This window comes from Podarcis vaucheri, assembly GCF_965113315.1.
Source record: "Podarcis vaucheri genome assembly, chromosome: 6".
Taxonomy (NCBI): Eukaryota; Metazoa; Chordata; class Lepidosauria; order Squamata; family Lacertidae; genus Podarcis; species Podarcis vaucheri.
In genome coordinates, this window is record NC_138764.1 from 74,144,750 (window position 1) to 74,169,721 (window position 24,972).

The window sequence follows — 24,972 nt, forward strand, 5'->3', positions numbered from 1 at the left end:
AAGGTCCCGGTCCCTGCCCTGGTTCCAAGTTGTTTAGGGTTTTAACAACAAAACTGAGCCCAGAAACAAACTGGTAGCCAGTGTGAACTCTTTCATTATATTCAGGGGTTCTGCTGCTTCATCCCCTCTCAGCTGCAGAGGAAGGTTCTAGCTCAGTGGTAGAGCATCTGCCTTGCATACAGAAGGTCATAGGTTCAATGCCTGGCATCTCCAGGTAGGGCTGCAAAAGACAACTGCCATTGTAAATGACACTGTGCTAGGTGGACCAAGGTTCTGAGTCACATTCCTATGTACCTAACCTCCAGACTACATGTTTTCTAGTGTTTTTACAGCCTGCCTTGCTGTGGGGGCGTCAGATAACAACTTCCCCCTTACTGAGCCTGGCAACAGCTCCCTCCCACAGCTAAGAACCCCGCCCTCTGAATTGAAGGACTAGGATGCTGGTGACAATGATCCAGTTTGTTTTTAAAGATCTTCTGCACAGGAGGGAATGGGCAATTGTGTGATCAGTGTGCGGAGAAAGACAGAGCTCAGTGGGAGTGCATACTGGCCTAAAACAAAGAAGGTGCTGTTCTCCCAGTAATGCTGACGCTTAAAATTGAAGCTAGCTTTGTCATAGTGTGTCATCAGAAGCTTTGAGAATCCTCCGCAGAGGCTGTTGAAGCAGCCAGAGCTTTATATTAAAAAGGTGAGAGACTCAGAGGTGACCTGCTAGAAAAGCACTCCTCGATTCTAAGCAAAAAATCCAGCTGCTTTATTTTTAAAGAAGCTCTGGATTCATCGCTGAAAGGACCAAATGCCTGAAAGGATCGAATGCACGTATGATGATCTTCACACAATGGGGCAGGAAGCAAACCTGTTGCTTGGCAACGCAGCTCTGAAGGCTTCCAATGGGCCAGAAGCTGATATTAGGCAATGTTCTCTGAGCAAAAGAGAAATAACCAGATTGGAAGAGAGGATGGCTTTAAAAGATGCTTAGATAAATCCAAGGAGGATGTGTCTATCAGTGGTCACTAGCCACAATGGTGATGCTCTGTCTCTGCTGCTGGAGGCAGAACGCCTCTGAATGCTTGCTGAGAATTGCAAGTGGGAAAGTGATGTTGCACCCAGGTCCTGCTTATAGACTTCCATAGGCATCTGGTTGGCAATTGTGAGGAGAACAGGATGCTGGACTAGAGGGGCATTGCGCCTGATCCAACAGGGCTCTTCTTACGTTTAAAGGAATCTGTCCTCAAGAATGAGGAATGGAAAAGGGACGTCAACATATTCTGCATGGAGTCTAATGAGGTTTACATAGGAAAAGTAAAAAAGCACCCCAACACCAGCCCCATCCTTGTTAACCCAGGGCAGGCAATTCCAAATTCTGGGGTAAACTAGAGATAAGGAGTATTAGAAGAACAGGAGTCCCTCAAAGGCTTAATATTCTAGGAGAGTGGTGTGGCAGCATCCCAGAGGTGCACTTTGGCATTGAGAGAGATCTGCAGTTGGAAGTGTGGTTGAGAACATACTGACTTTCTTGAAGTTCCTTCAATTCAGGGACAGGGGTCCCTGCAGGTGGGCAGAGTGCAGTTGTGCTTATATCCAATGCACAGGCCTCCCACATGCATCTAGCCGGCCAATGTGAGAACAGGCTGCAGGATAAAGTGGGTCATTGGCCTGATCCAGCTAGCTCCTCTTGCGTTTTTATGTTCTCAGGCCTGGTGGCCAAATGCTACCCTCCAGCTTCTCTGTTGCCCCTTGAACATGGCCACAGTAAAGGCAAAATGCTTGGGGACACGAGAATGTGTTGGGTGGCAGGGGTTAAGCGGTGTAAGTGAGGGACTGTACAGCTCATGACTCTATATAGGAGCTTGGTTTCGTCACATTTACATGGGAGCTTGGCTTGATCTCATTTGTTGCCTCCACCATCACTGCCCTTACAATAAAACACAATATAATAATTAAAAGCTAGAGGTTTGTTCAAACAATTATGTTTTAATTAATTAAACAATTATGTGAAGTAGTTAGTAAACACATGCACATTTATTTGCTTTGTATAATTTAATCAGAATACTAATTATGCTTTGCCTCGGTGATTTAAAAAAAAATGGCACAGGAAGCACAAGGATATAATGGCACAACTAGGCAAGAGCTCAGATGGGAAAGGTGGAATCATCTTTCAGCGGGTACCCCTGTATAAATCAAGTGAAACCCTGTTCAGCACAATGGAGTAACTGCATGCATGTCACCTGGGTGCCCAGAGGAGAGGCATTAGCCCTAGTGCCATCACCTCTCAATAGTATCAATGTAAGTACTGTTTTCATCCTTCTTAACATCAGATCCCTCCTAATCCCCACTCTGTGATTCAGCTCAACACTATCCAAATCCATCTGTACAGAAGCTACCAGAGGGTATAACCACACAGGCTCACACAGCCTTTCTCTCTTGGCTGCACTATTAAAAGAAGATAGAAGGAAGATGGGACCAGGAAAGGCCTGGCAGAGCTATTATTATCACAACTCAGCAAACAAACACGGGAGCGCCCCATGATAGGTCAGCTCTCCTCTCTTATTGGTCTTAGCTACTCATCAGTGATTCCATTACACACTTAACCCTCTTGACTAAAGCCTGGCCTTGTATCTATTTATTGAGATTACACCTTCAGATTCTCCATCTCAGTTACCAGTGGAGGCCCTAGGTAAATCGGAGATTAAACAGAGGAAATTGATGGCTAAATGGAAGGGCAGAAGCAAGATGCCATGACTGTGAGGGGTGCATGTGGACTGAATCCAACAAAACCGATGTTTTGCGGGAGAGAAATATGTAGGTTTCAGTTAAGGCAGGGGTGGTGAACCTGTGATCCTCCAGATATTGTTGGGTTCCATCAGCCCCAGGAAGCCGAATCAATGCTCAGGGATGATGGGAGCAGCAACGTCCAGAAGAAACACAGGTCCATCACCTCTTAGTCCAGCAGATGTGTTCAGTATAAACTGTGCATGCCTTGGGACTACAGGGACTGGCAGAAATGCGGAACAAAGTACTGAAACACCAGGTGGAGCCTCAGCTCAAGAGTTAAGAACAGAACGAGCCCATTATGTCAATAAATGGTGCTTCCTGATGGGTGTTTATTATGGGATGAGTGCTCCTTCTGCATGGCCTTTTTTCCACAGTGTCCACACAACATCAGTGCTATCAATTTTTTGCCCTGTAATCCTGATTTTCCCTTTCTGGTAAAAACAACAACAACAACAAACCTTGCTGCGCCTCTTGCCACCACCATGCAAAAAACAAAGAACACAAAACACACCAACAACACCAAGTCGTAATAGCCTCCCACCGGGAGCCGAAAAGGGGCTGCTGTAGCTGCCTGCCCAGACCAGAAGATCCGACTTGAAGATCCGACTTGCCAGATTCAGAAGAGCAGGAAAGGACTCGCTTCCTGTCTCTCCTGACCCACCGTTCAGTTGAACTTTGAAACATCAACGGGGGTGGAGTGGGCGGTGAACAACCCCCTCCCCGTCCCTCCAGCGCCACGTGGCTCTGGCGCCTAGATTCCACCCCCTGCCCCTTCTCTCCTTTCCCGATCCCGGATCCCTCCCTAAGGAAGCTGGCGGCGCTGGGAAAGGGAAGAAATTAGAAGGAAAGCGGAGGTTGCGTGGAAAACCTGGATTGTGGTTGTAGGAATGGGCGCGCCAGCCAGCCTCACCTCGGTGCGCTCCGTGCCCGCGCCGCAGCATCCCTACGTGCGTTCGGCGTCACTTCAGGCAGCCTGGCTGACTCTGTGTGTGAGAAAGGGAAGAAAGCCGCGAGAGTGCCCGGAGGCTGCACCTATTGAGCTGCTGCTGGTGGTTTCACAGCCGCGCTGTGGTTTCCCCCTGCGTTACGCGGAAGCAAAGCACGGTGATTTTTATCTGGGGGATTTCTTAAGGCAAAAAAACTCCCAAATCCATTGTTAGCCAATGCCTTTATTAGGAGCGACCCAAAGGACCACAAAATGGCACAGAGTAGTGAACAAGCTTTCGAGTTCTCCGGAGTGCTTCAGCTGGCAAGGTGTTCCACGAAAAGCAGAAGAGACATTTATAGATCCAAGGCGTTTCGGATTCGGACCCCTACCGGTGCTTCGTAGGGAAAATTCGGAGGAACCGAGATTCAGCACTTAGATGGGCTAATGCTTATTTTCTTATGCGTTGGGACAATAAATATTCCATTGCTTTTCACTTGTCCTTCCAGTTTTTGTTGCAGCTAAAAATGTTGCTATTAAATGTTGGGCGGTAAGAGGTTGGGGAAAGGCTTCTATTTTAAAATAGGCAAGTTATTAAAATGTGTATGCGTGGCCCATTCACTCTATTTTAGGACTGCCCTGGAAGAACGTCTGGAAGCTGCTACTAGCGCAAAATTATTTAGTATTATTATTATTATTATTATTATTATTATTATTATTTCCATTTCCATACCGCTTTATATTTTTAAGGGGGGAAATCTCAAAGCGGTTTGCAACCTACATTAAAACATCAATTAAAACAATCCAGAATAAAACATCACAGCAGAAAGTCAAATATGAAGTATACATTCAAAGCAACATAATTAACAGGAAACTAAAATATTATCTAAGATTTCAAAATAAAACAATACAAATGAGGTCAAGGACAGAATGCAGAAAAGTAATCAAAAACTTATCTGGCTCCGCTTTCCTTTGAACCATATCAGTGAGGCTGAGAGGGGGATCTTGTCATCTGGGCCACCCAGGACCTCCATGCACACTGCCCTAGCTTGCTAACACAGAAGTTTGACTTCATCCCTGAAGGCACACGCCATTATTTTGAGACAAACAGATGACAACAGAACTCTGATCTCTTTACAGAGGAAGAACGGAATATAATGGAAAGTTTGTTTGCTTCCTTAAGGTCTGGGCACTTATTTTTAAAGAAGCTCTTGAATTTTGAGCCCTGAGGAAGCCAAGCAAAAGCAAGAAACTTGGTGAGACTATGGGAGGCCCTTTATGACACGTATCCCTGGTGGAAAACTTCCCCAAAATCCACTCTTGGGTTCCCATTGGCCCAAACTGTACAGAAGCAGAAGCCAATGAAGTGATTCTTGGTTGGGTTGCAAGTAGTGGCAAGTTGCATTCAGATTATGCCAGCAATGCCCAGCAGGAGTAAGTAATCGCCTGTACTAATCCCCTGTACTACAGGCTCCTAGCATGATGACAGGACACCAACTACTCTCCCTCTGTGAACCCACAGTGCTTTTGGTGTGATATGCCAAAAAATGCATTTACCCACCAACTTCTGTTTCTCTGGCTCTGCATGTAAATCAACACAGCTATTTGCAGCAAAGTGTGTCTGTGGCACAGACGTGGATTTCAATAGGAAAGCACTATGGGGGAAGGATTAATCCTCCCCTTTCCCTGTGCTGCTGCATTCCTGATCCAGATTGCAGGCCCTCTGCGGCTGCTGTCAGTTTTAGAAAGAGGTTGGGAATCCCAAGCATGAGATTTAAAGACATGTTTAACGTCAAGTCTGGTTTCACCTGAGTAACATATCCACTACACATGTAACCACACATGAAAGAAAGGAGGGGATTCTACCTTTCTGTAGGTTAAAGTGTGTTAGCAACAACTCTAGCAATGGCAACAGCAGCCAGTTATATCATACTTCTGGCTTTCCAACTGATTTATTTTTAAATGCCTCGCTTACAAGGACACACATTTACAGTTCCTTATTTGCAGCCTCTACTTCCCAATTTGCAGCAGACTTGCCGTTATAAACATGCCAATGGATGACCAAGGTCATGTGCGAGGAAATTAAAGGATGAAAACAAGGCTGAAGTCACACATATTGCTATCGCTCTAAGGGAGAAATGGAGAAAGCAGTCTGTGTAAGGGTAGGGCTGAGGCCACAGAAGAAGCATGGTAGCATGTGAAAACAGAGTTTGCTAAAGACAGAAGAATAGATAGAGTGATGGAACTAAGAATGAAGAATCCTATCTGCAGCAAGCCTCAGCTGGGACACATAGACCTGTCTCCATATCCCAGGAATGGCAAAGGAGGCTTTCTAAGTGCTACCAGCTGGCTGTTAAGTAGGATGTCAAGTCAAAGGAATGCAGTTGTCACCAAAGCCCATTCCTACAGTAAGAGCAGCACCTCTTTCCCTAGGGTTGTTCCCTGGCCTTTCAGGAGGCTCTGGTGTTGGACAGCTCTCCAGTGCCGACGCTCACTGCCAACAAACCTTGCAGTGTATTTTTCAACCAGTTTTTATAAGCACCTCCAGTGGCATTTGGGATCACAAAAGCCAAAAGAATACCCTTTGGGCTTCTGGTGCCTTAGATGAGCGTGATGCAGAAGATATGCTGAATATACAGCTGCGGCAATGTAAGGGTCACATTCTCAATACTTGAGAATACTTCCCTAAGCCCCGATCCAATGCCAGTAGAATGATGTGCTGCTATAGTATGGCAACTGCCCACCTGCAGCCATTCCTCCAGGCTGCATCAGCCAGAGAAGTGAAACAGCGACCCCTGCCCCCAACCACTGCCATCAGGCTGGGTAGGACCAATTGCCTTTTGACTCCTCCTCTCTCAGAATCGTCTCCCATACTGACCATGCCAATTCATCTTTAAGTGGGTTTTATGCAACAGTTAGAACTGGATATGGAACAACTGATTGGTTCAAAATTGGGAAAGGAGTACGGCAAGGCTGTATATTGTCTCCCTGCTTATTTAACTTATATGCAGAATTCATCATGCGAAAGGCTGGGCTGGATGAATCCCAAGCCGGAATTAAGATCACCGGAAGAAAAATCAACAACCTCAGATATGCAGATGACACAACCTTGATGGCAGAAAGTGAGGAGGAATTAAAGAACCTTTTAATGAGGGTGAAAGAGGAGAGCGCAAAATATGGTCTGAAGCTCAACATCAAAAAAACGAAGATCATGGCCACGGGGCCCATCACCTCCTGGCAAATAGAAGGGGAAGAAATGGAGGCAGTGAGAGAATTTACTTTCTTGGGCTCCATGATCACTGCAGATAGTGACAGCAGTCACAAAATTAAAAGACGCCTGCTCCTTGGGAGAAAGGCGATGGCAGACCTAGACAGCATCTTAAAAAGCAGAGACATCACCTTGCCAACAAAGGTCTGTATAGTTAAAGCCATGGTTTCCCCAGTAGTGATGTATGGAAGTGAGAGCTGGACCATAAAGAAGGCTGATCGCCGAAGAATTGATGCTTTTGAATTATGGTACTGGAGGAGACTCTTGAGAGTCCCATGGACTGCAAGAAGATCAAACGCATCCATTCTTAAGGAAATTAGCCCTGAGTGCTCACTGGAAGGACAGATCGTGAAGCTGAGGCTCCAATACTTTGGCCACTTCATGAGAAGAGAAGACTCCCTGGAAAAGACCCTGATCTTGGGAAAAATGGAGGGCACAAGGAGAAGGGGATGACAGAGAACGAGATGGTTGGACAGTGTTCTTGAAGCTACAAACATGAGTCTGATCAAACTGCGGGAGGCAGTGGAAGACAGGAATGCCTGGCGTGCTCTGGTCCATGGGGTCAGGAAGAGTCGGACACGACTAAACGACTAAACAACAAATGTCAGAGTTGGTGTCTTATTCTGTATATTTGCATCTTCTCCCCTTTTTGAATTGTATCTGTTAGATTGTAAACCACTATTTTGGGTGCTAAACCATTTTGAGTGCACTAGATGGAAGATAATAGAGAAATACAGCTAATTAACAAACGAATGTTTCGCCCCTATATATAGCAGATGGGGTGGATTGCCTTCCTGCTGTTCACAATTTTTTATTTTGAAAGCAGGATTCGGTGAGCTGGCTTTGCACAGCAGGGACAGTGTACGTTCAGGAAAGACATTATAATAAACTCTAAAGGTTCTTGGAATGACAGAGAAGTGCAGGAGAAGCAGATTGCTTTGTTGCTCATCAAACCAGTGCACATGTGTCTGTGTTTAAAGGTAGCATTGGCTGAGCAGAAGGAAGAGTAGTATTTTGTCATGTAAAAAGTGTAGCAGACACAGTGCTAGAAAATGCCATGCCCCTTTATCAAAAACACACCCTTAAAGGAAGACCTCAGAGCAGTTCATGGCAAATAGCTGAGAAGTTCCATTGTGGGGAGGGAGAGGCAAACACACTCCACAATTGTGCAGAAAAGTCTTTTTTTTAATTAATGATATTTATTAAGAATTTTAAAATTACAGGAAAAACAAAGAAGAAAAAGAAGGGGGGGAAACAAACAAAAGAAGAACAAACTACAATCAAACAATACAAATTAGTAAAAATCAAAATTAAAAAATAACAACAAAACACGTAACAAAGCACACACACAAAAAAAATAAGCCACAGGAATTTAAAAACAAATCCAATATTCTCAAATTCTTAACTGTCATTACCTTCTTTCATTGACCTCCTCACTCCTCCCTTTTTTTGTATCCTAGTTGTTAATTATCACAGCAAATTCTTTCTATTTTTCATAATATTCTGTCGTTACATTACCTTAGTCTATTTTAACCTTATCTTACTATAAAAAACCCTAAAACTTAAAACTTACATCTTATTTATACCAATTTCTCATAACCATAACATATTCTTACATAATTCTTTAAACATTTTTGCTAAAGCCAAATAATTTCGTTCCAACATTTTTCTAACATTCATCAATTTTGTAAAACAATCCTAATAAAAAAAAATTCAAATTTTCTTCCAATCTTCATCCAGCATCTCTTCTTCCTGCTCCCGGGTTTTGTCAGTCCTTTCTATCCCATCAATCTGGTGCATTAACCTGGTAATCTTATGTCCGAGGCCCTTAAGTCTCTTCCATGTCCCTTCCGTGGCTCTTCTTCATATTTATACCTGTACTTTACTTTGACTCCTGCTCCTTTCACTCGTGGAAACTCCAGCTTGACAATGCTTTTGACCCTTCTTGGCAAATCAGCCCCTTTTCCATAGTCCACACTAAACTCCATGTGGTATTTAGGAACATGTTTCAAAGTCCCTCCAGTATTAAGAGCCCTCACAACCCCAAACATCTCGCGGCCCATTGCCAGACTTGGAAAGTCAAAACATCCCTGCATAGGGGGGGTCTATGCAACCCCCCATTTCCAAACCAAACAAAACTTTATCTCTCCAAATCTGGCTTTTTCCAAGTTCATTTATCAAATCCAACAACTCATGTTCCTGCTGGGCCACAACTCCCTCCACCTCTGGCATCCGGGGTTCAGCAACATCTTCTTCCCTCATCTGATCTGTCAGAGCACACTCGGATTTGATTCCTGGGTGGGCTCTATATAGTTACCCACTACCTGTCCAAAATTTCCGATTGCAACAGTCATCAAGTCCGTCTTCTCATGTAGCTGGTCCAATAGGGCACTTGTTTTACAGAGAGCACGCACCAGAGCTTCTGAATACATTGTTCTGCAAGGTCAGAAGTCTGTTCCCACGATCGTAATCTGTTGCAGCTGCAGAGCTCCCCGATTCAGATTTAGTAACAGTTTCACAGGCTCCCTCTAGGGGAAGAACTTCTATTTGTTCTTTTCTTTTAAAGGCAGATCTAGCAACAAAGTTTCCTTTTTCAGATATTTTGTCAATATTTGTTTCTTTAAAATCTCTTCTTTTAACTATCTGTCAAAGATGTTTGTCTGTGGTCAATGAACTTCCCAAAAAACGTCAGTCCTGACACCCGCTCCCAGGTTCAAGACAGTGGAAAATTTCTTTTCTTTACCCTCTTTTCTGCAGGTTTAAACAGTCCGGAAAAAATCCCCCCTCTTCTCCTGCTCCCGAAGGGGGTTCAACAATTTTAAATGATGAAAGTTGATCCTTTACAAGCTATTTTCTGAACTCTAGTTTGCCATGTCTTTGCTTTGATCTATCTACAAAGAAACGGAAGGCTTACTTCCTGTTTAGACCTTCCCGTTTCAGTGCCAAATTAAGAAGAATTTCTTAGTCCAATTTTCCTTTCTACTCGCAGGTCATTATTTAAAGTCCAATTGTCCAAAATTAAGTTACTCACGGGTAATTGTTTTAAAAGCCAAATTGTCCCAGGAAAAAGGCAGCGCTCTCCGGCAACGGCTGTGTGGCTTCGCTCCACGGAAGAAGCAGCTGACTCTCAGCACCACGCCACTTGCCCCTCTTCGCTCCGGAGCCCATAACAGGGTTCCTTTACGAGTTGGGGGGCGCGAAAGGTGCCCGCCGAGTCCCATGGTCACAGGCTTCATCCGCCTGTGATTTTTGAAAGGGTCCCCGCTTCGCCGTAGCGTGAAGACCCGTTTTCCGCGGAGCTAGTCCCTCCGGATCAGAGGGAGTCCGCCATTACCGATGGCGCCACCCCGGAAGTCCCCTGTGCAGAAAAGTCTTAAGCCAGTACCTGTGGCAGACCTTTGCTGTTGCCCTGCCCTTGAGGCTATGTTCTAAGGCTTGCATCAGTGGAGCTAGGATTTTCTCTCTATGGCATTGCTGCAGGCTGCCCACGTCAAATACCTGTACAGAATGGACTGTGCACAAAAATGAAGCATTTGAAGCCTTGTTTGTGGAGCCACTGCTTCTCTCTCTCTCTCTCTTTTTGAAACTAATTTTTATTTGTTTTTACAAGCATAGAATTATAACAATACCAAATGAATATCCACATGTAGAGATTTCTCTGAATCTCTGGACTTCCCCACATCCCCTCCATGGGTCTTATTGTCAACGTTTTCAACTGCATATTATTTCATAATCAACATTTTGTATCTGTCCATATTATCCGTAGTGGTTGCTACATTGCAAGTGTTGTTAAAATCCTGCCAATGCTTTCATCTGCTTTTTGTCTTCTTGGTTCCAAGGAGTCAGGAGCCACTGCTTTTTAGATCCTTGGTTCTGCTTCCAACTCAGCAGCCCACCTCTTGCAAGTCATACTCAGCCATTAAGCTGTCACAGGTGAAACTGGTCCCTTTCATTGGTAAGAAGTGGAAAGAGATTGAATCATCTTCTTGTTTTCAATAAATAGGAACTGAAGGTCCTAGAAGATTCTCATTTCCTAGGGCTGGTCCAGGGGCTGCTAGCTAGTTTTGTTCTCAGTTGTGCCAGCATGATGCGTTCAAGAGTGCTGAGGTAGGGCTGCCATAAGTCTGGAATTTACTGGGATTTCAAAGGCACAAGTAGTGACATCTGGGGGTAATTTTCAGAAGGTGGCAGTTTGTCCTGGATCTTTGGCAAGTAAACCAACGAATAACATATTTTGAGGTAAAATAAAAGCTCAACAACTTTCGGGGTGCCCTGGTTTTTACTTTTTGAAACATGGCAACCCTAGCTGAGGCCCCACAAGCAGAAGAGAAGCCAATCTGGACAAAGTAACAGGAAGGAGGAGAGCAGATAACCATTTGTTAACTCTCAGGCTGAACAGCCACTGAGTCATTTGCTTATGTCTCCACAGCTGCCATAAGGCTTAACCACAGCATCCGGCCCACAAGAGTTTTCTCAAAGCCTGTAAAGGGAACATAAGCAGTGTATGTTTCCTCTGTTTGAACATATAGCAGGTGCCTTCTTAATGTGCTTGGATTAGGCTCTGTAGGCTCCACAATGAGATAATGGAAAGAGACCTCCCTGCTTCACCGTTTCAGACCCTGGAAATGGGAAAGGCTCAGCAGAGTCTTTGGCAAACATGCAGCATGAAGAGATTAATATGGTTTGGAGAGCTGTTAAAGGCATTAGCTCATGGTGTCTGTTCTTGTGTGCAGGTATACATACGTGCAGTGGGAAAGCCATAAACTAGGCTAGGTGGCTACATTTCATTGTATCATATATTATGCTCTTTCGATGGCCATGCACCTGCACAGGAATCTGCATCTGCCAGAACCTTCTCTGGTGATCGAAACGCAAAGTGCCGGCTTCAGCAGAAAATTATGAAGTGACTAAGCCGGCAATGCTGTGTGCCTTCTTCAGGAACAACAATACTGTAAGAGGTTCTGGTTAAACAAAACAAATAACTCCTCCAAGGCCCATACAGCTGGATTTGCAGTTCTCTAAAAGTCATTTTTACAGGGAGTTACATACATATTAACAGAAATATATATAAAAAGTTTTAAACCCCCCCATCTGTTATTCTGAAAAATAAGCATACATAGCTGCACACCTGCTGCTGCAATGGTTTTACTGGCATATTTGGAAAGAATTGGTCGCTGTAGCTGTGGGCATTGCATCAAGATAAACAGCCAAAACCACTGGTGTAGGAGTAAGCACAATGAGCAGGAAATGCCATTCATGCATTCCCAAACACAGACCCATTGACATGCTTGCCACATGCCACAATCTACAAGGACTATCCTTGCCAAGAAGAGTACAGAGTTGTAGATGAGGCCCACACCCTTTCAGAAAGCCAGCCTCCATGTACAACCAGACTAGACAAGTATATCCGTGCTCTCTGTGTGAGGCAGCCTTTAAAGACAGTTCAGAAGCTTCAACCATTACAAAATGAGACCAGCAGGATGCTAGTAGGGGCTAGATGGCTCCACACATTACACCAATCCTACATTGGTTACCAGTTCATTTTGGAGCTCATAGCTTCAGTGCTGGTCTAGATTTTAAAAACCCTAAACAGTTTTGGGACCAGGGTATTGGAAGGACTACAATGTGAATCTGCCTGGGCTTCCACATCAGCTTGAGAGACCCTGACCTCTGGTCCATGACCAAGAAAGATCAGATAGACCAGGCATCCCCAAACTCTACCTTCCAGCTGTTTTAGGACTACAAGTCCCATCATCTCTGACCACTGGTCCAATTAGCTAGGGATGATGGGAGTTGTAGTCCCAAAACAGCTGGAGGGATGAGTTTGGGGATGCCTGAGATAGACTGTTAGTACAAACACATTTTTTGGGGGGGGGGTATCAATGCCTTGCACTGTCCCTCTGTTGTTATTTTGTGCCTGCTGTTTAAATCGATTTATTTTTTTTAAAAAAAAAAGTTGCAGGTTGTCTTGTGAGGACTTTGTCCTGAAAGAACAAATGATGCTTTCAATAAATAAACAGCAGACTGCTCGTGAAGACTGAGAAATAATGAAATGACTAGCCTGTACAGTAAAGTGGATTAATTGTTAGGTTTAAATGAGTGACAGTCAGGAACAAAGCAACATGAGACTTACTAGGTGGCCTTGGGAAAGTCATTATCTCTCATCATGATCTAACCCAGAAAATGAGGTTTAATGAAATAATGCCAAAGAGTTCTAGAGACTCAAAGGCAGTATGGGAAATGGTGAGCTGGAGACTAAAGATTATCTAGGCCCCAAAGTTGGCAGAGGGGCAGGATGCAAGAAGAAGGAAATCACGTGTCTTCCCTGTGACCAAATGTGCATGTTATATCTGCACCAATAACTCTCCTTTTGCTGCTGGGACAGTTTTCTTTCCTCCATGGTAATGTGCAGAGCTGGCTCCAGTCTACAATTAACCCCTTTAAAATTATATCAACAATGTTAAGAGCCATCCAGAAAACATACTTGAATGCCAAATCCATGCTGAACATGACAGTCATGCAAGGTAATTGCATGTACAAATTACCACTCTTCTCTTTGAAATATACCTAAGGACTGGGCCCCATATGCACATCTATTTTGAAGAGAAAGGCTATAATTTGCAAATGTACAACCCACCACTTATCTATATGTAGGAACCAGCCCCTCGGGGGGGAAAGGCTGTCACAGAAATATGCCCTAAAGCTGCTAACATTTTCTTCCTGCACTTACATACACTGCACCTACATCCAGTGTACCTCCAGTGTGAGGTTAAATATAGGGGTGTGCATTGAATTTTGACTAATCCTGAGTCCTGAGCTAAACTGGGGTGTCTCAGAAGAATTCTGAGTTTGTCAGAGATGAAGTGGAATCTGTATGCGGTGGTCAGTGGGGCCCTTTGTGGCTGCATGGAACCCAGACCTTTTAAGAAATGCTGCAGACAGTTGTCTACTAAAGGCTCCTACTCTTGCTATAAATGGAATAATGCCAGGGTGGGGTGATGGCATGGGGAGAGGGTGGAGGGAAAGCTCTGTTGTGACTGACAGGTCAGGCTTGTAATCAGAGTGAATTATTTTACCCAGAAAGCAAATCCATTTTAGTTCTCCCCACAATCAACTTAGCATAAGGTGCTTAGCACAAAAGCTCCTGGACCTATTTGTCTGCAATTTGGCAGATTTCTTACCCAGAGGCACCTCTCTCGTGTCTACAATTTCAGACCAATTGCTCACAAAATGCTTGGGGTGATTAAGTGATTCCTTTTATACACACCCCCTAACTGTAGCAGCTGCTCTTATGAGAAAATCACTTAATCTGTCCTTCTGAAATTTGGTAGTATGAATGCCCTCAGAAGGGCTGATTTTGCCTGTAAATTTCATCCAATTCTGCATCAAAATAAAGAACGTGTAGATGTTTACTTTTCTAAACAAGAATTTGAAGTTGCCTAGCACAAAGTCACCTGGGGTTATTTGTCTGTAATTTGGCACGCTTTGTTCTCTCTGGAGCAGCTACTATGCCTGAAAATTGTATCCACTTCTTTCAAAGGGAGAAAAATGATAGCTGATTTTTGATTTCCCAATAGTGAATGGGGGGGAGAACAAAGACTTGAATGGACCATGAGCTAAATTAGGCAGGCTATGGAGCCTGGAGCAGGCTATTTTCTGAAGCACCAAATCAGAGTCTGAACCCAATCTTGTGGCTGGTGCAAACTGGTCTAGTTGAATGATACTGGGGCAGAAGCAGCAAGATCCAAGTCTGTTTAGCTCAGGGGTTTGCAGCATGAGATTGAAGGTCCTGGTTTCAAAATTGAAGTCAGCTATAAATTCATGGAGTGGGTTTAAACAAGCTACTATCTCTCAGCTACAACAACATCTGGAAGGCTCAAGGATCCTCATCCTTGGTTTGGAACATTGGTCTGCAACTGATGGGTAGGGACCGACTCGTGAGTCATGGCCTGATCCAAGGTCATGAAAGGAGCACTACCACCATGCAAAAATATGGTAAAGGATTAAGAAATGGGTCCCAAATGCATGTTTGGATTAAAAGTGGGTCCTGGGTCTGAAAAGGTTGAAGTTGCCTGGTCTAGAGGATAGGTTTATAAGGAGTACTGTGATAAGGTATGTGAAGTATTTGGGGCTATTTGGGGAAAGCATGATAAAAATATTTAAAAAGAATTGGATGCACGATACCATTTTTCCACTGGCCCATCTTGCATATTTATATTACGGTGCCCTCCACCCTGCTGTACAGCACCATAAAGAGTGATGGTGCTACATAAACAACCACAACCACCTTCCAGTCAGTCATGAACTGCATTCATAGAACTACAAATTTGTATTCCCCCCCCCCCCGCTCCTGCTCCCTGATTATTCTACCTGAGGCCTGATTTGCACATGCAAATACTGTGTTTTAATACTTTGTTGGAAGCAGCCGAGACTGGCTGGGGCAACCCAGTCAAGTGGACAGCATATAAAGAATATTATTATTATTATTATTATTATTATTATTATTATTATTATTATACTTCCTGTGGGTGTAACTACTTAAACCTTGAACGTATGGAGGTTGTATTGCATGGTAGGAGGTTTGTATGAGCAGCTCCCTGTGATTCCAGTGATTTATTAAAAAAACAACCTATCATTCTTTTTCTGATTTATGGTCACATTGCTGAATTTGCCACACATGACACAGTTACTCACACAAAATACGGTAGCCATCATTTGATCCTGGTTTTAAGGGGCCACCAGTGCAGCATGTCATGTGAATCAACACAGAGAGGAAAGGCTCTGAGGTTGCTGCCTTAGTTGAGATTAGAGCTGAAACAAATACTTGTGATGAATTTGCCATCTCTTGCATTTGAACCCCAGGCTCAAATCTGTGATCCACGTGCCGCCTCTGCTGAATCAGGCACTTTGCTGCTCTTCAGCCCAGCATTTGCCAGTTCAGCTAGTGATTTGTTACTCGGCATTCATCAAGGGTTACCGGCTAACCAATCAATGACTTATGTAAAATCAAAGAGAGCCACTCACAGAATGAACAAAGAAGTGAATGGATAATGAATAACAAAGGAGAAGCCTGTGCAGATGAATCAGCAACATACAACTGAATGCTCAACATCTGTTTTTGCAAAGCTGAGTGGGTATTATGAACTGGACCACAAATGCTTTTTATCTGCTTGTTCAAACTCTGAAAGTCTGATGAATGCAAAGCTTTCTCTGAATAGTCATTTCGTTCCCCCTATGCTCAAACAGAATGCAACCTCATTAACCCAGACAGCCTGTGGGGCATCCAAAACTATTCAGGTGATCATAGCACAGATAAGCCAGTGTGCTGCGTAAATTAAATTCTCATAACAAAGAGGGTGGGGAGGATCATAAGGTAGACTTCTTGAAACACAGGATGTCTAACAGTCATCAGTATTTTACCATATACCGTATGTCTGTCTCACTCTCTGTTTCCTCCTTTTCCCTATTTCCTCCTCCTTGCTCTCTCTCTCAAGCTCTTACCTTCACTTAAAGGAATACAAAATTATGGAAATGTCACAGGGATGACCCATTTTAAGTCGCTGAATGACCCAGTTGAAGGCCAGTGCTGTGCATCCTGCAAAACTATTTCTGCATCATGCATCCAAATCTGTATGCATGGTTTGAATTTGTATTTGCAAGAGATTGAAAAATGACCTCTCTCGCTTTCACAACCCGGCCAGTTCAAGAGGAAACCTTCTCCTTAAAGCTCAGGAGCCGTCTTAATAGGTAACAACGCTGTGGTTTTTTGTTGCAATCCCAAGGTTAAGGTTTGCACATTTCAGCGCTGGCTCCTTTGCTCCAAAGTTGTCTCTAGGTAGATTTATGCTAATACTCCCCCAAATGTGCAGTATTCATTTATCACAACAAGGAAGCTTTTCCCAGTGGCTGACTTAATAAACACAGCTGCAACATTGTGTCTACAAAGCCACACATGTCTGGTTACATCCAGATGTATCTTTGGAACTGAATAAAAGCGCTTGATTAGTGTTTGCCAATTGCAATACAGGTGGGTTACAGCCAGCAGGATGCACAGAGTTCTCAAAACTGCCCTATTTACTAGTTAGTCATACTTTTTATAATATTGCCTACCAGGCTGCATCCTCTACATGGTTCACAGCATGTTGAAAGCAATAGAACCATAAAATCTTAGCAATTATAGATAGATAGATGATAGAGATAGATAGATAGATAGATAGATAGTTGATAGATAGATAGATAGCCCACAGGGACAATGTTCATACAAGATCCAACACAATGAAATGACACTTAAAAAGGCAATTAAAAAGACAAGGAGAACAGAAATATCTTCACAATAGCTTAGGCTCTGGGGAGAGCAGTATTCCAACCTAAAACACCCCCTTCTTCCTGCACTAGGTAGGACATCCTGGAGAAAAGTCTAGATGGGAATAAATGGGTGAAGGTATTTCTTAAACTGCACTGGTTCTATGCCATTCAGGGCTCTAATGGTTAAAACCAGTATTTTGAATAGACTCAGAACATACAGTAGATCCGGAATATTTCCACATTCTTGGTGCAGGAATAATAGTGGTGCACTGATAAATTTGAGAGTGCAAGTGCTCATCAAACATCCCCCATAGCTGCGACCCCACTATGACTATAGAAACAAGGCTTGGAGTAGCAAGGAAATACAGAATGGTGTACACACAGAATATGGTGGCATGTACCTCTGACTTTGAATAAGCCCCAAGAAACAAGTCAGAATAAAACACACACACACATATAGGGGTGGTAGTTAATGGGTAGCGGCCTCTGTTTTCTAGGCCTTTCATTCTTTATTTTGGCTCTTACGAGGTGCTTGTATAGTAACATTTTATATAGTTTTTCCAATGGTTGTTAAACAATTAATAAAATAAGTATTTATTTAGGCTTGTTGGTCACCCCTCATTTTATCCTACCTTCCAAAAAGACAACAACCCCTGTTCCAGGGTTTATGGGGAGGTGTTGGAGACATCATGGGCGCTCTGCAGTCTGGATTATTGTAATGTACTCTATGTGGCTCTGTTCTTGAAGACAGCCTGGAAATTACAGCTGGTGCAAAATTCTGCAGCTGATCTCCTACCTGGAGGAAGTCACAGAGAGCAAATTTATGCAGAAGGCGGGAGGTATGCACCAGTTTTGTTTGTACCCCAAATTACAAGGCAATTTTGTCTGCAGATTGTCAGGCTCAATCCGCCCTGGAAGAGATCCAGTGCCCCTAAATTTCATCCACTTTGGCCACAAAGGGGGAAGCTTTTAGTCCTTTTTTAGATTTCCCATTATAATGAATGAGGAACAAAGATCTTCATTTTATACAGAGCAGCTTGAAACCCAAAGCACAATTTGAAGCAGAAAGAGCACAGAAATATTTGAGGCACTGCAGATCCCCAGACCATGGGTAGGCAAACTAAGGCCCATGCGGATCCGGCCCAATCGCCTTCTAAATCTGGCCCCCGGACGGTCTGGGAATCAGCATGTTTTTACATGAGTAGAATGTATCCTTTTATTTAAAATGCATCTCTGGGTTATTTGTGGGGCACAGGAATTCATTCATTTCCCCGCAAAAATATAGTCTGGCCCCCAACAAGGTCTGAGGGATAGTGGACTGGCCCCCTGCTGAAAAGGTTTGCTGACCCCTGCCCTAGACTAATTGCCTCTCTGGTGATAGATTTTGCAATATTTTAATACTGATTATTATTGCTATTTTATTAGCCCTTTAAAGTCACTTGCTTGCTTTTGTTTTTACTGTGCGTATTGTTGCGGTTACTTTGGGGCTCATTTTTGTAAGTCACCCTGGAGTAATCTGTTTTAGAAAAGCAACTAATAAGCAAGGAAGGCTGCAATCCTATGCACGCTTTCCTTCAAGTAAGCTCCAGTGACCACAGTGGGACTTAGTTTCTGGGTAAGCATGCATAGGACTATTTCATAGATGACTGCCAGTGGTTCTGAGATCACATCTGCCAGTTCTTTTAATACTCTTGGATGCAGTTCATCTGGCCCTGGAGACTTGAATACATCTAAACTAGCCAAATATTCTTGTACTATCTCCACAGCCCAGAATAACTAAGGAGATAGTACAAGAATATTTGGCTAGTTTAGATGTATTCAAGTCTCCAGGGCCAGATGAACTGCATCCAAGAGTATTAAAAGAACTGGCAGATGTGATCTCAGAACCACTGGCAGTCATCTTTGAGAATTCCTGGAGAACAGGCGAAGTCCCGGCAGACTGGAGGAGGGCAAATGTTGTCCCTATTTTCAAAAAGGGGAAAAGAGAGGACCCAAATAATTACCGCCCAGTCAGTCTGACATCAATAGCAGGGAAGATTCTGGAGCAGATCATTAAGCAAACAGTCTGTGAGCACCTACAAAGGAATGCTGTGATCACCAATAGTCAGCATGGATTTCTGAAAAATAAGTCATGTCAGACTAACCTGATCTCGTTTTTTGACAGAATTACAAGCCTGGTAGATGAAGGGAACGCAGTGGATGTAGCCTACCTTGATTTCAGCAAGGCATTTGACAAGGTGCCCCATGATATTCTTGTAAAGAAGCTGGTAAAATGCGGTCTTGACTATGCTACCACTCAGTGGATTTGTAACTGGCTGACTGACCGAACCCAAAGGGTGCTCATCAATGGTTCCTCTTCATCCTGGAGAAGAGTGACTAGTGGGGTGCCACAGGGTTCTGTCTTGGGCCCGGTCTTATTCAACATCTTTATCAACGACTTGGATGATGGACTCAAGGGCATCCTGATCAAATTTGCAGATGACACCAAACTGGGAGGGGTGGCTAACACCCCAGAGGACAGGATCACACTTCAAAACGACCTTGACAGATTAGAGAACTGGGCAAAAATAAACAAGATGAATTTTAACAGGGAGAAATGTAAAGTATTGCACTTGGGCAAAACAAATGAGAGGCACAAATACAAGATGGGTGACACCTGGCTTGAGAGCAGTACATGTGAAAAGGATCTAGGAGTCTTGGTTGACCACAAACTTGACATGAGCCAACAGTGTGACGCGGCAGCTAAAAAAGCCAATGCAATTCTGGGCTGCATCAATAGGAGTATAGCATCTAGATCAAGGGAAGTAATAGTGCCACTGTATTCTGCTCTGGTCAGACCACACCTGGAGTACTGTGTCCAGTTCTGGGCACCACAATTCAAGAAGGACACTGACAAACTGGAACGTGTCCAGAGGAGGGCAACCAAAATGGTCAAAGGCCTGGAAACGATGCCTTATGAGGAACGGCTAAGGGAGCTGGGCATGTTTAGCCTGGAGAAGAGGAGGTTAAGGGGTGATATGATAGCCATGTTCAAATATATAAAAGGATGTCACATAGAGGAGGGAGAAAGGTTGTTTTCTGCTGCTCCGGAGAAGCGGACACGGAGCAATGGAGCCAAACTACAAGAAAGAAGATTCCACCTAAACATTAGGAAGAACTTCCTGACAGTAAGAGCTGTTCGACGGTGGAATTTGCTGCCAAGGAGTGTGGTGGAGTCTCCTTCTTTGGAGGTCTTTAAGCAGAGGCTTGACAACCATATGTCAGGAGTGCTCTGATGGTGTTTCCTGCTTGGCAGGGGGTTGGACTCGATGGCCCTTGTGGTCTCTTCCAACTCTATGATTCTATGATTCTATGATTCTATGATTCTATGATTCATATGCAAGTAAATAAAACAAGCACCCATCCCATGAGCAGTGAATGAGGAAGTGGCTTTTCTTTTGCTCAATCTGAGTGCAACATGAAAACCCACAGAATCAGTTTCTAGTGTCTGAAGACTTAGGGGTGAGGGCAATGTTTCTGCATTTTAAGGGCAACAAAAGGCACCATTAAATCATCTCTGCCTCTCTTAAAATCTTACATCTATTGTCAACCTAGCTGCTTTCAGGTTTCTGATATATAAAGCCTTGCATGCAAAGTCTTGCTGAAAGTCTGGTCTACTTTTAAAGTAGCATAAAATAACTGCTGTGGTCAAACTCAAATGCTGACAAACAACTGATAGGGACACAAAGTGCAGGCAACAGATCATCTCTGAAGAGGAACGGGAACAGACACCAGAAGTTGCTGAATCAGATTAGAACAGTGTGGTTAACACGTAAGTGCGGCAAACTACCATTATGTAAAAGAGAAACTAACAGGCTATTATAGGCCCTATTTGATAGATAACATGTAATGGAAATATAATGGAAGATTGCTGAAAGGATGTTTTTAAGAATCCCATATTCATAAACACAAAGCAAATATCTAGGGACCCAGAAATCTGGATCTATTGCTGTGAAACGATGGATATATACTATGCAGACACCTTTTATCTCACCACTAATGGCAAGCAGCCTACACACTATGAGGAATGGCCTCCAGGTCGAAGAAGTGGAGCTAGCTGGTGGGCAGATCTAAGTGTCCTTTTATTTTAGAAATTGAGTGCTAAATACATTAAGTCCTTCGGAGCCACTTCAGGAATTATTTTTAGAAGTTAAGGGTGTGTAACAAGGCCAGCATTAAGGCGTGACAAGGAAAGCATCCATCTGCAGTCTCACATTTCAAAGTTCAAATTGACCCAGATGAATCAATAATACTCCCCTCCTTTTCTTTTGGTAGGGTATCCTATCAGATCAGCCCTTCTCCAAAGTGAAGGAAGGTTTGCAATAGAGAAGAGGGAAGGTTGGCCAGTATCACAGCTCTAAGCTCTATTGTAGGGAGAACCAATGTGGTGAACTGGACTACAACTCCCATCATCCCTGATCATTGACCACGCCAGCTGAAGCTATGGGAGTTGTATTTCAAAATGTCTGGATAGCATCACATTGGCTACCACTGCTCTAAGGATGGCTTATCTCATGTTAGGTACATCACCTAGAGGAGTCTGCATGCCTAGCCTAGCTGCCCAGAGCAGTGAAGGAGCAGACCAGGAGGGCATGCTCCTAGCCACTCCAAGCCAGAGTGGAGAGGCATGATTTTTGCATCAGCCTGCATGCTAGGATAACCAGATAAAAAAACAGGAGAGGGCTTTGGCACCTGCAATAGCTGTGTCATATTAAGCTACGCTATTGAAGGTGCAAACGCCCTGTCTTCTTTTTCACCTGGCAACTCTGCCTCCATCATAGTTGGGGTACGGAGAGCATTTAAAGCAGCCCTGCTCATACAGCTCTTGCCTATCTGAATCCATGCGAATCCTGCTCAGAGGGTTATTCCAGCTAGAGCTATTGGTATCCATGGAGGTAATGATATCAAACCACAGTTGCCAAGCAGCAAGTCCACAATGGAACCAGTAATAAAGCAGAGAAGGGATAGAGCACGGACACAGGGCTTGCCTAAGAGCCTGTCCAGCAAAAAGCTTTGCTCAGAAGGCAGCCCTGGAAAACCTGGTGCCCTCCAGACACTGGGCACTTCCTCTCTCACCAGCCCCAGGCAACAGTATTCTGCTGGCTGAGGCTGATGGGAAATGTGATCCACAACATCTAGGATCCACCAGGTTGACGAAGATAAATGTATGTACTTTTTTGAGGTACATGCAGGAAGCCAGTCACAAGCAACTTCCGAAGGTCTATCATGGTGCTTCTAATGTCAGGCTTGTTTCCAGTCTTCTGGTAATACTCGCATCTTTCCCCTGGACAGTTTCCAATGTTTCTGTGTTCTTTTAATAATGCAGGCACTAAGAGTGGAAAGGAGGCACAACAGCAGCTGCGATTCTTAAACCACGTAAATCAGAATTCTTGGACTGGAGCCAGTTTCATCCCATGGAATACACTTAAGACTTGTCCGTTGCTGCTGTGCAAATGGGCTCTTGCACTGTCATTGCAGGAAGAAGAAGAAGAGCAGCAGCAGCAGCAGCAGCAGCCTAGGCAAAGCTTTAAGATCTTGTCCCCACCAGCCACTGACATTTCTGCAAAGTCTTTCTGTTCCTTGTTAACTGGAAACATTGTGCAATGCTGCCTGACTGCTGGGTAGGAATAGCAACTAGCAACAGTGATCCTGATTGATTTATTTTGCATACCCTCCAATGCAACATGGGGGGGGGGGACGGACCGCGATGTCATCTTCCAGGGATGCACTCCCACGTGAGTCACATGACCCGCACAAGATTGCAGCCTTGAAAAAAGCACTTTAAAGGGCACTTTTTAGTTGCAAACTAAAACAAAAGGCCTGGTTAGCCAGAGATGCTGAAGTCCCTCTGCCTGAGGCCCTGGAGATATACCGTCAGCCAGAGAAGATGATCCTAGACCAGGTGGACAAATAGACTGGCCTGGTATATTCGCTTCCTGTGATCCTCTCCGAAATCCCTGAGGCCCCGCAAGGTGTGGATCTGCTTTGAAGACCCTCATTTTACCAAGGGTAGAAAGAAGAGTATATACAAATTGATCTCTCCCACCCCCTGCTCTGCAGCATCCGTGCCAGTAGAGCGCAACTCCTCCTCCTGTTTGCTCTCCCTTCCTACATTTCCAAAGTGGTGATCCATCATTTTAAAGCCATTAATGCCAGCCCCTCGTTGCTCCCTCTGGCTGAAATGCAGCGTTCCCTGCTCAAATTAACTTTGTGGCCTTCAGCTTGGGTTGGTGCTGTGCATGCATGCATGCATGCATGCATGCCTGAAGGATAAAGGCTTCAATGAGCTGTGGGCAGATTGTAAGGCACATGGGGGGGGGGGTAACGTGCAGAAAGGGAGCCTTTGGACGATGAAGACCGAGGCCAGAAGAAAAGCAACAGCAAATGGAAATCAGACTTTCCAGTGGGCTGCTGAATACTTTGATAAGAAAAGGTCAGAGATTCAGAGTGTCATAGGTTTTACCAAGCAAGGAATGAAGGCTTCTCAAAGTGTCTCTTGAGGAAGCAGAGACCCTGGGGACAGTGTAGGGGGAGAGGAAGAAATGTTCTAAATTACTGCTTCTTCCTGAGCACAGAGAGAGACCTCAGCCATGCACCAGAATCCCTTTTAATCCAAGATGACACATCTTGGCAGTCTTGATAAAGGTCTCACCAAGGCCTGAAGAAGACCAATTATGGAAGAGTCAGGCACAGGGTGCCTTTGTCCTCAGCGGCTAGAGAAGGAAGTCAAAAGGAGGTCAACATGGACACTGAAAGGGGAGTCGAAAAGCTCTGGGGTAGATAAAAAATTCCCCAAACCACAGTGATAGGGGTTAGAATAACATTGCCCCATATTCTGCAGGCTCTCATCTACCCGATGTGCATGCCCTGCACTTAACACAGCCAGAGGGACAGAGAGTCATAAGCAGAAACTGATATGCCAGGCAAATCAAATACATTTGCACAATGCTGGTTTTCATAGAGAGACATAATAATAACAAACCTTTATTGTCACTACACCACCTGTGTACAGTGAAATTAAATGAGTCCTCCCCCCCCCCGCCACATACACTCAGTCTTGTTTGCACTCTGTGTGCTTGTCGGAAGTCAATTACACCACTATTTTTTTCCCATTCAGCAGCCCAAAAGCCCACAGATTAAAACTGTTCTTTAACCTGTTGGTGCGGCTGACTATACTTCTGTATCTCCTGCCTGAAGGTAGGAGATTAAAGAAGTGCAGGCCAGGATGTGAGTCATCCCTAAGAATTTTCCTCGCTCTCCTGAGGCAGCGGTCTCTCGTGATGTCATCTAGCGAACTCCAAGGACAGCCCATGATGTCATGTGCTGTATTCACCACCCTCCGTAGGGACTTCCTGTCCGTGGCTGCAGTGATGCCCTGCCTTCACCCATATGACAAAGTCTATATTTTGAGACTTTACCAGGCAACAGCCACACAGCTTTGATGAGCATGTTCAAACAACTGGACCTTTGCTTTGGGTTTGGTTTTTGGGTGGTTGGTGGTGGTGGTGGGATTGATTCTCAAGATGCTGAACTCTGCCACCAGTGTAAGTTATCTGTCATTGCGGAATGCAGCGCTGGTAATAAGAACAGACACTAAGACAACAACCCTCCCAATGTTACTGAACTCTAACAAAACCAGCTAACGTGGCCAATGATCAGC

General features: G+C 44.2%; 1 protein-coding gene across 7 annotated transcripts in view; it reads right to left on the minus strand.

The window, feature by feature from the left end:
- Positions 1-24,972, minus strand: part of NAV1 (neuron navigator 1) — a 279,830-nt gene that overhangs the window by 233,846 nt on the left and 21,012 nt on the right. Inside the window, exon 1 of one of the 7 annotated variants that reach the window (XM_082227387.1) lies at positions 3,686-3,797. The exons of the other annotated variants lie outside the window; for them this stretch is intronic. The gene's annotated coding sequence lies outside the window, so the exon portion shown is untranslated. Of the gene's footprint in view, positions 1-3,685; positions 3,798-24,972 lie in introns of those variants that run through there. 7 annotated transcript variants of the gene reach the window in all.